This window comes from Etheostoma cragini, chromosome 3, assembly GCF_013103735.1.
Source record: "Etheostoma cragini isolate CJK2018 chromosome 3, CSU_Ecrag_1.0, whole genome shotgun sequence".
NCBI lineage: Eukaryota > Metazoa > Chordata > Actinopteri > Perciformes > Percidae > Etheostoma > Etheostoma cragini.
This window is the reverse complement of record NC_048409.1, coordinates 9,002,902-9,017,453: the sequence shown is the minus strand read 5'-3', so window position 1 is coordinate 9,017,453 and position 14,552 is coordinate 9,002,902. Positions and strand designations below refer to the sequence as shown.

At 39.6% G+C, this 14,552-nt stretch overlaps 1 long non-coding RNA gene across 1 annotated transcript in view; it reads right to left on the bottom strand.

The window, feature by feature from the left end:
- Window positions 1-973: 973 nt before the first annotated feature.
- Window positions 974-14,552, bottom strand: part of LOC117942353 — an 84,566-nt gene continuing 70,987 nt past the window's right edge. The window contains exons 2-3 of the long non-coding RNA XR_004656112.1: window positions 3,364-3,370; window positions 974-1,047 (exon numbers count right to left, since the gene is read on the bottom strand). This is a non-coding gene — a long non-coding RNA (uncharacterized LOC117942353). The remainder of the gene's footprint in view (window positions 1,048-3,363; window positions 3,371-14,552) is intronic.

The window sequence follows — 14,552 nt, the reverse complement described above, 5'->3', positions numbered from 1 at the left end:
CCCCCCCCCCCTCCTCAAAAGCTACAGACTCAGAAATGGCACATCCTAAGGAAAGCTCATTGTGGGACTGGCTCTAGTTGCTGCAATTCTGCACCAAGGCAGAAATTTGGGAAAGATATTTCGGATATGGTATTAGGGGACCACTAAGGTCTATATAAAAGAGACTTCAGATACAGTATTAGGGAACCACTAAGGTCTATATAAAAGGATTCAAAGAGCACCATGTCATGGGACCTTTAAACACAGCAGCATAATTTGCAGCAAGCTGTGATGTAAAATCAAAGTGAACTATAATAAATGAGGCCGGCCACCTTAAAAACCATTATCAGCTTAAGTGGACGCTGAATGTAAAATATTTTCACCGCTGTACCTAGCGCCAGACCGAAGACTCTAGCCACCAGACTCCTTTGGGGAACAAAAGAAAAAGTAATTTTAGCAGAACAGAACACAAGGTCTATTGCTGCCTCCATTGGTTAGTTTCTTCTTAGTTTTGTTAGTTCCTAACACTATAAAACCCCAAAGTGACACAACAACAAACTACCTAACCAGAGATCAGTAACTTGCGTGTTCTGTGAGGTACAATAAAGGAGTAACTAAATAAGAAAGTAAAATTTATTTATAGAGTGCTTTTCATAGATTAAAAAAAATTAAAAGTGTTTACATTAAACATACAATATGATACATATTTAAACAAAGTACAAGTAAAATCACCAGGTAATACCTGAAAACAAAGTGTGGACATGTCAACCACACGCCTGTGGAACAATCCAAAGGGCATTTTCACACATCTTCTTAAATGGACTCTTTTAAGATATCTGTAAATAACTGATCCCCATGTGTTTTATATGAAAATGTTCAGAACAATCTCTGCTCTCCGTACAGTGATGCACAGCCACATGTTTTTCTAGAGCAATGTGTAAAGAGATACTTGGCGCCAGAGCTGAAATCTTGATGTTCGTTTTTTAAAAGTCCCAAAATCTCTTTCGAGAACAAACTTTAACTTATGATGTGTTGTACAAATTGTTTCAGTGCGTGAAATGAGTTTACCTTAGGTCATTTACAATTAAAATACTGTAGTACATAAATGTCTTTTATCAAACACAGTTTGGACAAGCCGCTGTGTCTTTCTTCCTCAGGGGGTTAAAAAAGTAGGTCATCAACTTATTTTGAATAGAGTCCACAGAGACAGCCGACTGTAATGGACGGGGCAGAGTCTCGGTGCTACGGTCCTCGCAGATCCTGAGCCGGGTTCAACAAAAAGTCAGGATATTGGACATGTTGGGATGGCTATGGCTCAGTGGTAGAGCGGTTGTCTGCCATAGGAAGGTTGGAAGTTCAATCACCGGCCGTCCCATGTCAAAGAATCAGGTAAACAACAATTGCCCCCAATGCATGGGTGTTTATCTGAGCAGGTGGCACCTTGAATGCCAACCTCGGCCTCAGTGTGTGTGAATGGTTCCTGTATTATGTAAAAGCACTTTGAGTAGTCGTTAGGACTAGAAAAGCACTATAAAAGAACATTCCATTTACATTTACATTGGACCCAAATGGACATCCTGTAAGGAGTCTGGAGGCTTCGGTTCCCTGTTGGGAAATGGCTGTCTGACGGCAAGATATCTATCTTAAGCACGTGACCCCAGTGGAACTTGAATCTTGTGCTCATTTTAATGTATTTAACATGACGGCCCAAAGTTTTAAACAAGGGCAATTAAAGATTTCATTTATTTCAGTATTCTACATGCCAAATTTTACATTCACAAGCAGAAATTCTCCAATCTTAGTTCATAATGTTTTACCTGTTCTCATAGAACTACATTCTCTGCTCAAGTCACTTAGATTTTTAAACAACCAAAGTACTGAACTAGGGAAAACTTAAAGCTTCTTTTCCCCTGAAACATCTACTCTAACATCCTTGATTTCATATTCATTTGTACCTCTTTTTGATATTTGTTTTGTAAGTTATTTCTAATTTTTTTGTATTATATCGTTTTTGTATACAGTATATATTTGTAAGATATATAATTGTTGGAAATCTTGATGTTTATGTGCAATTGTTGTTAGACTTAGAGACTTAGACTTATCTTTACATTTGTTTACCTGATTCTTTGTACGTTGTATTGAGATAACACAAAAAACGTAAAACACGTGGGCTAATTAACGCTGGGAAATGGAACTAGTTAAGGTAAGGCAACAACAAAAAAACACTAGGTTAAAGTCCTGTGCAGTGGTAGAATATAACTAAGTACATGTACTCCAGTACTATATTTAAGTACAAATGTCAAGGTACTTGTACTTGTTCTTCACTTTTCATGATACTATCTACTAACGCTACATTTCAGAGAGAAATATTGTATCTTTTACTCCACTATATTCACCTGACAGCCTTAATTATTAGTTATTTTACACATTAAGATTTCTTCACACAAAACACATGTAGTTTATAAAATCTGATGTTTTATGTAAAGAAACTAGCCAACAATATAAGGGCCTACAAGTCCAGCTTAGATGATTAGACCATTAAGCACACAACTGTTTGGATCTTTGCACTTTCTAAAATGGGAGGATTTTTCTGGATCGAGTACTTTTACTTTGAATACTTTAAGGCGAGGCAATGCATATTTATTTGTATAGCACATTTCAGCAACAGGGCAATTCAATGCAAGTGCTTTAAATAAAAACGATTGAAATCCTAAAGGTTACAGTGCAGTATAAGAGTTAAACATATAAAAGCAGATAAAATAGCAGATTTTAGGCTGCTAGTATGGGACAGTGCCCCACACACCACATTGGAGCGATTAACATTTTGTGGAAACCCAAACTTTGTTGACCAATAAGGTAGGCACTCTATACAGGCAGAACCACATGTCTTTACCATCTCATCCATCCACCACAGGTCTCGCGGGATCAAGTGACTTTGTACTCTGGCGACGCATAACCAAGAGGGGAGGTACTTCTCTTTATACTACAATATAGTTGTCCCTATAAGGCTTAAAATACATTTTCCTGATGATAATTACAGTCTTTTAAAGTATCATGCAGGACTTTTACTTGTACCAGAGTATGTTTACAGTGTGGCTTTAGTACTTTTACTGAAGTAAAGGATCTGAATACTTCTTCAACCACTGGTCCTGTGATTGATGTTTGTTTTACTGTCAGCTCACTTCCAGAGAGGAAACGGAAATATGGGTATGAGTTGCTTGCACTATTGACCTATGCGGCCTTTTTCTGGGTGAGGGCCGTCTGGCTACCCAACCGGATGTTGGCCCAGTAACAGGACATACCCAAGTCCGGTTCAGGTTGGTGCCTTCACACGTTGTGTGCTGTAATGTGTGAAGAGATTATTAACAGGCCCTCCAATGAGACCAAAGTCCTAATGCAGTGGCACTCCAGTCCTGATGAACTCCCATCATGCTCGGCTGTCCTCACCCCGGGGCCCTCTGAGGGGGTCGCCTGACTGCCCACAGGCCAACTCCTCTCCACCACTTGCTCCCAAACAGCCTTTTAATAGCTTTTAAAAGAGGGTTATTAACATCACCTGCTAATTATGTTAAGGACCTAATTAGGGATCGAGAAAAAAATGCCTTTTTGTCTAATTAGGTTTTCTTTCTAAGTACACTGATAACCAAGGGAATGCTGAGATCTCCGTAGAAATGAGAGTGCAATGAGCCAGCGAGAGGATGCTTCAGAAAAAGAGTTAACCCTTTCATCAGAGCCTCGACTCTATTAGCAGGCCGCTGGCGGAGTGCAATTACCACCCAAATCGTTTATTTGGGACGTGTTTATCTGGAGTGGGAGTCTGCATCATTTAGCGCATTATAAACTCAATAGTGGCTTCATTAGCGAATACAGTTGGTGGGTGGTATTACCTGCCTGATAGTCGAGCGCAGCCTGATGATATCAGCTCACGCCGCTGAATTACAAGGCAGGGACCTAATTTTTCAGCCTATGTCGCTCGATCCTCGCTGTTTCCTCCACTCAGGCGCAACCCGGCCGGTTGCACTGCCAACAACACTCCACCGGGCCTTCAGCTGCAACATGGGAATGGAAAGAGACAACATACAATGGCTTAATCACAAATCAGGAACAGGACATGCTGGAGCAGGAAGAGAAGTGTGTAAAAGAGGAATTATGGGATATTCCAGCCTGGTATCATCAGAGTTGTTGACATGACTACAGTGTCTCACTAGTCACAGCACAGTAGAGAGTGTGTAAGTGGAGGGCAGATATATCTAGGTAGACACATATATTCCATTTCTCCATTTTTCTTTCATTTCATTTAAAGTGTACAATTATCATTAAACATGGTCTTAGTGCACTTTACAGAAACAACAGACAGAAACTAAACAATTGAACAGTATTTAAGCAGTAATAATAAATAATACGAAAGAAGCAACATAAGAGAATAAGTAGAAAAGGTTTATTTGTGAAAGGATGGTGTGTTATGGTTGGCTGTAATATGGGTAGATGTGGTTTTTAATCTAGATTTAAAAAATGTCAACTGAGGGAGCTTCTTCAACATGTAGTGGGATACCAGTCCACAGATGAGGGGCCCGGTGGGACAATGCTCCACAACCAACAGATGTTTGGTTTACTAGAGGAATGACCAGAGGCCAGCATCAAGGGAGTGGAGAGGCATGCTGGTGTATATGGTGTACTAAGATCAGATAAATAAGGTGGTGATTACAATAAGGTGGAGTCCATGCAGGGCCTTTTATGTTAAAAGAAGAAGCTTCAAATTAGATCTAGCTTGCACTGTGAGCCAGTGACGGGATCATAGTTTCTAGTTTTGGTCAGGATTCTGGCTACAGTGTTCTGAGCAAGTCGAAGGCCTCTAGTGGCACAATTTGGAAGACCAGAAAAAAATGACACTGCCGTAATCGAGTCAGGAAGACTTATGGATTACAGTTTCAGTATCACAAAATGAGTGTTGCCATTTTTTTATACATTCATAAATAAATAAAAAACACAAAGATCATTCAGTTCATACAGCAAAAATTAACATATTCTAAGAAGCTAGACATTTACAGCGTATCATTCATGTGACTCATATTCAAATTAGACAAAGCCACAAGACATCTTGATGGCTGAAATATATACTAAACTCTGGTTAACTTCCTGCCACCCCGGAATTCATGAACCCGTTTAAACCCGTTGAGCATGGCAAACTTTCCTTTATACAAAAAAAGAGAGCACATGCCGGTAAAACAGACAACGATTATATTTTACCCTCTGTTACCTTTTACTTTCAATAAACACATATAGTCCACCAAGACATGTGTTGCGTGGTTATTATTATTTACTTTAATATTACATTAAAGTAAATGGTATGGTTTTAAACAATCAGAGAATGCTGTATTGATGGGTGTAGCTATAGCACAGAAACCACCGCAGTACTATGTGGTAAATATGTGCGCAAGAAAGCTAAGGGATTACTGTGGGGATTTCAGATAGATTAACAGATGATTTGAAACCCATGTGATTAGTAACAGAATGTATTTACATGCTAAACACACCTACAAGCAGCCTTTAGACTCAGTCTTTCAGAGATGAAATAGGTAGCGCACCGCTAGCGTGACGGCCGCCATGCGCTCCGTCACACTTATGAGACTGTTTTAGCACCACCATTCCCATGTGGCACTGGAGCAAACCTGAAAGTGGAACGTCATAAATATAGACCAGCATTCACCCATTCATGTACTAGTGGCAGAGGCTTTCATGAAGGAAACAGCCCATCAGAAACAAAAGGATAAAGACGCACACACACACACACACACACACACGCTCACACACCCCAAGCCATCAGAATCTGGGGTTCATTATCTTCCCCAAGGACACTTTCACACCTAGACTGCAAGGACCAGGGATCAAACCACTGTCGGACTACATAAGACATTCATTTTTATTTGATGTTTTTGTTCTATGTGTGAAACATATTATTCCTATATCACTCGTGAATTGCCTTCAAGCCATTGATAAGAGACAAAAAGGATCATAAAAAGTCTGACAATTGTACCATTGCATGGGGATCTATAAACAGTGCCATGGACGAGCAATGGTTAAGTGTTTCACTTTTACAAGTGAACAAAATTCCTCATGTTGCTCCACCACCTTCAGTTGTCTCAAAGAGTTCAGGTGGGGGTAGGGGAGGGTTTTAACTTTCTTCATAAAAGGATTGTAAAGGATGTAACATTTGGCCAAAGTTAAGTGCTTATTCCAGTTTGGACGTGGTTGATAGCCAATACAAGACAAATTCTTCTGTTCGTGCAACATTTAGCTGATATACTCACTGTAAGAAAGGCCAGTCCCAGCCTGGTTTATTTCGCCCCATACAGCAGTTGTAAGTAAGTAAGTAAATCCAGTTTATTTACATAGCACTTTTCACAGATAAAAATCAAGTAGTGGAACTTTATTTGTCCCAAAAGGAGCAATTGGTTGGACCAAACAAGATCAATACAAATAAAATAAAAAACAAACATGTAAGAACAAAATATGAAACAAATTTAAACAAATATAAATCTAATTCCCATTAAAAATTGTAAAAAGAAAAATCACAAAGTGCTCATAATAAAGTGAAATACAATAACTAACAGACATAGTACAAAGGGAAACGTATGTACACAAAGACTAAACACCCTTGTCTAACTAAAGTTTGAATGACAAAGTCTTCAACTGCTTTTGTTGTACATGCGTCAGCTGATCATAGCAAAACTAAATATTAACAGAGAAGTTTCTGTCCTCACCCACTCTATTAAACAGGTGACAGTGATGGAAATATCCCTGATGACTAGCACGGAGACATCACAAGAGGTTGGATCAGCAGCCGAGGACTGGCATCATTAAAGGTCAGTGCGTCGTCTTGTCCAGGTGCCAAGAAAGCAAATAGTACAGTGTCATTTAACAATGAGGAGATGGAGGTAAAGATAGGAGGGTAACGAGGAATGAAAACGAGCTAGTGAAACGCCTCTGGCCGCTCGGCGACGGGAGTCAAGTGTTGAGGAAACCGGCGCGGCGCTTCCTGTGTGATTACATGTTTAATTTACTTCACATCTCAAAAAATTGTCTGCTATGACAGAGCCAATTTACAGTGATCCCCGAGTGAGTGTCAGGCAAACGAAAGGAAGCCTGCAATGAAAGCGCTCCCCGCAGCCTTTTAATGGAATCTCAATGAACATCCCGAACCGCTGGGTCCGGGAGAGCAGACAGCCCCCGCCATTAGAGCCGAGGACCCGCTTTACCCGAACAGCCCTCGCCTCGGCCCGTCTGTTATTATCGCTTCACTCTCCCAGGGTGAAACGCCGCCAGGCTGAAAGGGGAGGCAAAAAAAGCAGCGGGCAAAGAGGGGCGGTGACACTAACATAGGCCTGTGTACCTTGACATTTGCTAGATTCAGTTCAGTCAGAGGTGGGGGGCGAAATAGCAGCTCTCTAAATTGACAGAGCTGGACACTGTGTTTAAATTGATAGCTGATCACCAGGCTGGCCCTAATGTCCAATCTAGATTCCAAATAGACAAGCAAAGCATAGATATTGGCCACGGTAAGTGTCTATCTGGCTGTCATTGCAAAGCAAGGTAAAAGAAAGAAAAACTCCGCCCGTGAAACATTATTCAAATGATTTGAATGTTCTTTGGGAAATTTCTGGTTAAAATTGCAGAGCTACGATTGAAGGTGTGTGCACCACTATCTCAAGGACGTGAACATGTTGTCTAAGAGCAGTCCGCCTTCCACCAAATTAAATCCTGCAAATTAAAGACTGCTGTCAGATTCGCAGCAATACATATGTTAATGCAACGCTGTTTAAACAAACACTTAACATGCCGGCCGAGCACAGTCTTTAACTTTGGCAGACTTTCTATAGAATCAGTCAATTCTTACCTATACATTGATTTAATTACAATAATCTGCCCCTGCTACTCTTCAGCATATACTAGTAACAATTTACAAATGCAACATGTAATATAATTCTGCGTGTCTGCGGTTTCTCCTTTCCAATGCCATCTAACCATGAGGAACCCATGCTCTTCAATGCTTCAGCACTGCCGTTAAAACGCCCCCATACAGCAAGCTTTGCTTTGAAATATCGAAATAAATGGAAATGAAGGTCCCACTGAAGGACAGAAAGTGAGTGAAGACTAAAACTGTGCTCCAGTACCACACACCAAACTAATAAGAGATGTTCTCATACTGGTACCAGTTTTGGAAATGCCTCCAATTCTGCCTAAAATGCTAGTATCGTTATTGGAAAGTCCTGGAGTTCATGCAGCAGTCTGATTTCACGGAATATAGCCCTGAACAAAATCTGTACTTTAAAGAAGTGTATTTATGCTCTTTTTCCCTTATGACTCACTGTCAAACTGAAAACTAAAAATAAAGTTCTATGGCGTTTCTGTTTGTTCATGTTTCCCAATCCAACGCATAAAATACTGACATTTGAGGAGTGGCTGTCTGCGTCTGATGCGTCGAAAAAGAACGTGTTGAATGTACTGAGGAGAGACGCATCTAGACGGGGTTTAGTGAGCAGTGTGTGAGGGGGAAATTCCGTTTAGGGAGCGGAGTCGCTCACTCACACACTGGAAAGGGAACGTTCCTGCAGCTTTCCAAATCCACATTTAGTGTGTGGACTCTCAGAAACAAAGTCTGTTTATGATGCAGACTTCACCAGACAAGTTCAGAATACTATCCAACATGTATAGCCATATGTTTTTTTTCTATTATCGTTGCTGTCGTGCAGAAACTTTGTCCATGTCCATATTGCGTCATTTTAATGATTACATAAATTAATGCTATTCAGTACCCTTCACGTCTGTCTGGAGGTTTTATAAAACATTTAAAATGTAGCCTTTTTTATTTCATTTCCGGAAGAAAAAAAAACGTTTTTGGAAAAATAAGGTTTCCCCTGACAGTGATGTTATATAAAATATGTAGTAATAATAATGAGAAGAACACTCGACCATGCGTGATTTGCTATTCATAGGTTACAGTCCAAACACAACTTTTTGAAGATCAGTTTGTCTGGTGTTTTTGTTTAGATTTTTAAGGTTTTCATTTATTGTTGTAGTTAGATTTGATATGTCACACATATGGATTATGCAGAGGCCTGGGATAAATATTCTGTGGCTCACTGCCTTTGCGCCACCCTGGTGGCCATTTTGTATATTGTGTTGTGTTTGTGCTTGTTGCTGTTTCCCATGTGCTCTGTGGTTACCTGTCTGTCATGTGTCTTTGTCTATGTCCATTACCTTGTATGGTCGGCACTGCCTGTCTTGTTAGTTTCCTTCCTTTTCTGATCTCACCGGTTCCCAATTATTGTCTTGTTGGTCTCATCCAGCCCTCTGTCTTCCTGTTAATTGGTCTGTGTATTTTTACACCCTCTGTCCCTCTTTCCTTTGTCTGTTTTTCTCTCTGTTTGTCCTGTCTGAGTGCTGGTCGTCTGTAGAGTTTCAAGATTGCAAGGTTTTCATTTTTATGGTCAAAATAAAGCAAGTTTCTCTGAACTTTGGCCTGAAAGAGTCTTGCGTTTGGGTCCCCTTGCTGCATCGTGACCGATCCTCAGTTTATAATCAGATTGATTTCTTTTTAGTTAGTTTTGATGCATGCTGTTGTCCCACAACGCAATGTGCCACAGTAATGGACAATGTTAAAAAAGCTCCAGATGTCATCATTTTAAAACCTTTGGTTTTCTCTTTGTGACAATTTATTTTAAACGTGTTGTTTGAGGGGGAGGGGGGGTATGTGCTGGGTATGTTTACTGTTTGAGTAGACCAATCCCAGCCACGGAGAGACAAATCTGGAATTTTTATGTATATAATTAGTATGTAGTTTGGTGGTGGGACAAAGTATATGTCCTGATATGGAGAACAAAACCAAATTAACTATGGACTTATATTTGTTTCTTCATAACCCAAGCAAAAAAAAAGGGTTAAGAGCATATTTCTCCTACTGCAGCAAAAACATTTTCAGGCACAAGCAAAAGTTTTTGATTCTAAATGAAAACGTTTTTGTGATTGCAGCAAGAGAAATATGCTCTCAAACTTCTTTTTTTGCTTTTGTTATAAAGAAACAAAAATAACTCCATAATTCATCTGTGATGCATTAACTGCATCAGGAAATGTCTGTATTTAAGGGGAGAAAGGGGTTCACTTTCACTTTTTGTATTACCCACTCCATTAAAATTTAATTTATTCAAGTCATTTTTTCAGTAAGAAAAATGTGCACCTACTCATGTCCTACAATATAAAGAATACACAATTACTTTGAAGGTAGAGTAGGTTTCTTAATGTAGCTTACATTTGTAAGCTAAATCATGCACAGTATACTGAAAAAATATTTTAAGAAAGTAATTATTAAATAATTATTAATAAGACATTATTAAAAAGTACATTTTTAAACAGTTGACAAATACCTTTAGTTATATTCTAGCAAGCATTGAATCAGCATCGTAGAGATTACTTTTTGGCTAAAAGGTTGGGAAACTCTAACAGTGACTTACTTTCTGCAAACACCGGGGTGAATATAACACCTCCGCACGCCTGAATCAGGTTTAATAATAAGACACGTTATAAGTCTGTCCTGGTCCTGTCTACCGTCCCTCTGACAGCTCCCTACTGAGGCTCTGTGTCCTGAATCTGTTGTGAAACCAGCCTGAACATGTTGCTTTCTGCAGCATGGTCCTTTACTATTTTTTTTGCACACAAAAAACAAAACCCATTCTTGTGACAGGGTGGGGGGGTTGAATGCAGGTTGCTGGGTATGTTTACTGTTTGGCTAGACCGATCCCAGCCATGGAGAGACAAGATGAATTTGACGGGTAATGTAAAAATAACAGACAATCATAAATCAAGGAAGCGGGCGTCGAGAGTCGATGATGAGAGTTAATCAATACAGGCCTGACTTTGCCATTGTGCGAAATGGCACTCCATTTATTACAGGGGGGACTTGGAGGAGAAACATTATTCATATTAGAGTATGCACACGCTGGTGGGAGAGAGGAAGGGAGTGATGTAGGAGGGAGCTGCTTGGTCATTGCACTGCTGGTAAAAAGGGCCCACACTTAAAGGAAGACTTGACCCTTAGAAATGAGAAATTACTCTCCGTTTAATCAACCGATAATTAAATGTCCACACAGCAATTTCAACCTTCTTCTAAACCACTACAGCAGAGTAGTAATGTTTTTCTATAAAAACCTAAGTTTAAATCCTACTAAGAGGTTATCTGGATGTAATATCTAAAAGTGTATCTCCTCCTCCACATGAGTTCAGCTTTTAGGCTTTATTATTAGTTTTGAGAGCCAGAAAGCCTACAGAAGAAGCGCTTGGTGCATTATACAAAGGGAAAATGCAGTGAAATGCAGCAAAAACAAAACATTTTACCTTCTTATTTAACTACAACTGTCCATGTTCAACATAATGGTACTGTGCATAGGCACCGGCAGGATTCTATTGGATTCTATTTAACAGTTCCACCGACCAACATGTAGGTTCCCTCTCATGCATGCGAGTGCTGAGCAAGAGAAAGAGAGACTGAAGTTTTTTTGCACTGACGTAACTGACACAGCATCACCATGAAACTAGGATTAGCCCACCGCACGCATTTCAAATACCAGCCAACAGGCCAGGTTTACACAATCATCAGTGCAGCTTTCATGAAGTAGCTCATATTTGCAGAAGTCCTGCAGAAGGCTAAATACTGTTTTGCGGTCAAATTTGTGTATGGAATAGATTGGAGACATTTTAAGGTGTTTCCATTAATTTTCTCACTGAATCGCACAAAATTCCAGCTTACATTTGCCAAGAATAAATGCAGGAAATGGATCTACCTACAAATGATTAATAGTGCCGAAGTTATAATAGCGCTTATGTGCCAGCTGATAGCAACAAATCAAGCTATAATAAGACAACAGCGACGTCACTGTAATGATGCAGATGCACATAAATGCCAGACACAATGTGTTATTTTGCTCGCAAATTAAAATAAAAAGTCTCTCTTCTCCTCGATCATCCACTTATATCTGTCTTTCTTGACACTCGTCACGCTGTAGAGAAAGCATATATGACCTAAAACTTCTTCTTCTTGGTTTTATGGCGGGTTGCCTAAAACAAAATCTCAATTCATTATTTATTCGTCAAAATAACGTTTCCATTAGTTTTTATCTCGTAAGCTGATTAAGAAAAAATACGATCAAACTTACAATCTTTGAGTTGATATTCATGAAATTCAATCAAGTTTGACTGTTTCCATATATTTTTTAGGCCGATATTACTTAATATGCCTAAAAACGTGTGGATGAAATCATGGCATACTGTACATGTTTCAATGCAATGCAAACTTAACAATAAATTAAAGTTTATGCAAGTTCTCATCCATCCTCAGCATCTGCCATCTACCCCAATTCTTCCCTACACATTTCAAACACCATGTTTAGGATATTTGGAGTAGGATTTCTCTTTTTGGGTTGTAGAGGTAGGAGCAGGAGATTACAGACAGCTCTCTGGCACACGACATGATTTGAGTGGCTGTGACTGGCCTCCTCTGGGGAAATCGGGCCTTAGGAGTGGGGCTTCTGATTTACTCCAGGCCCTGGCATGTCTTGCTGATGAGCTCCAGGCCGCCCCGGCCCCATGTGGGGATTGGCTCTGACCAATATGTTCCCTTCCACTCAAAAGGACAGGGCTAATGTGCTAGAATCCAGGGCCCTCAGCAAACCCCCCTTCCACCTTCATTTAAGACTCTCTCTATCTTGCCTGACTCTCCTGCTCTCCCATTGCTTCTGCTTCTTCATATCAGAGCCTCTCTATCTGTCGCCACCTCTCTCTGCCTCGCTCATATCAGGACCTCTTTTCCCATCTTCCCCTCTTCTCGCCTTTGCCTCTCTCTCATCCCTCTCTGCTGCTGCTTCCTGGTGCTGCAGTCATTTTTCCTCACCCGAGGCTCATTCCTAGGTCTGAGAGGGAATGTATGGCTTTATTTGTATGGCGCCAGCATTTTATTGGATTCCTATTGCTTTGGAACAGAGGTACCACATTCCAAATTCATCAAGGGCCAATTTAATTCAAAATTCATGAAGTGGGCATCCGTCAAGGTGCTGGCTCCAATGCGCTTTGTGTGTTCTCAGGGTGCCTGCCGTATGCACTAGAAACCATCAGTAACTCCAGTCCCATTTCCCTCTCTGATTAGAAACTACTGGGTGGTTTCCTTTGGCTCAATACAGGATTTCATCAAACAATACCTCATTGCTTCTTTTCCATTGGCCAGGGTACATCATCACACGCAAGTCTGACACACCAGTATCTTCCAAGGCCTAACTCTTATATAATACAGTCCGTCACCACTCAAGAGATGGACGCTTTCTTGTCTGTCATATTCTCATTCTGCCATCAGTAAAGCTGTCTGTCTTACTTACTCAAACAAATTTTTATATATGTGAATACCTCTCTGATTCCATGCACACTCACAGCGATCCATTATTATGTTAATGACCTGCCAAGATTTTGAGGTACATTTCTCTATTCCCCTGCTGGAACTTTTTTTCTGTCTTTATCTCTAGACTTTCATCAGAGACTGCCCGCCTTGCAAGGTGAGAGTGCTCGTTTGGGCAATTTATGGGCCCCTGATGGCCTCCTTGGGCAGATTTAGCAAGCTAATATTTGGACTTTTAATATGCGTTGAGAGTTCCTGGAGGCTGGCTGGCTAATTTTTCTGCAGGGTTACAGCCCAAATTCTATGTCCCAAGTATAATAAACAGCATGGAAATCTGATAGACTTTGCTTCAGAAATGTGTAGAATTACAGGGAGCATTACTGGCCTGTCCACGGTACAATCTTGAAACCTTCCTCTCAGGGGCTTTACAGTTTGTGTATGAATTTATATATATATACTGTGTGTGTATATATATATGGTGGGCAGGACTTAAAACAAAGTCAAGTCACCAGTGTTGACAAATAAAAATGGCAAATAAATACAGACTTTTAACAAAACAGTCTGAGGTTAAAAACCTCATTTTGTTAATATTATATTTTACGATTACTTGCAATTCTTTGATATGGCAACCATAGCCTAGTGTATTTTTAAATTGAATGTAAATGATATGTTTTCTTATAGGATGTTTTATCTTTGTTCAAGAAATTTACATTGTACCACATTGCTTTCATTATTTATAATTTTGATTATTGTTATTGTTTTGATCTTATTTTAGGTCTGAAAATATTTTGATATATGTTTTTAGCAACAATATATATAGAGCGTGTTAAAAGAACTGCACTGTAACTCATTTAATATAACAAAGCAATTTACTTACGGTTCATTCTCAATTCTTCAAAGTTTAATATTAAGATAGTGTCTCTACAATACGTGTCTACTGGCCATGCCATCAGTTGGGCAGTTCTACAGGGTGAGGGTGACCATAAAAAACAATACTGCAAAAAATGTATAATGTAAAAATAATACATTTACCACATCACAAAATTTCAACATGGTTTATTTTGCTTACTGTTAAATACACACACACACATATACATTCATACTATATATATATAAATATATATATATATATATATAT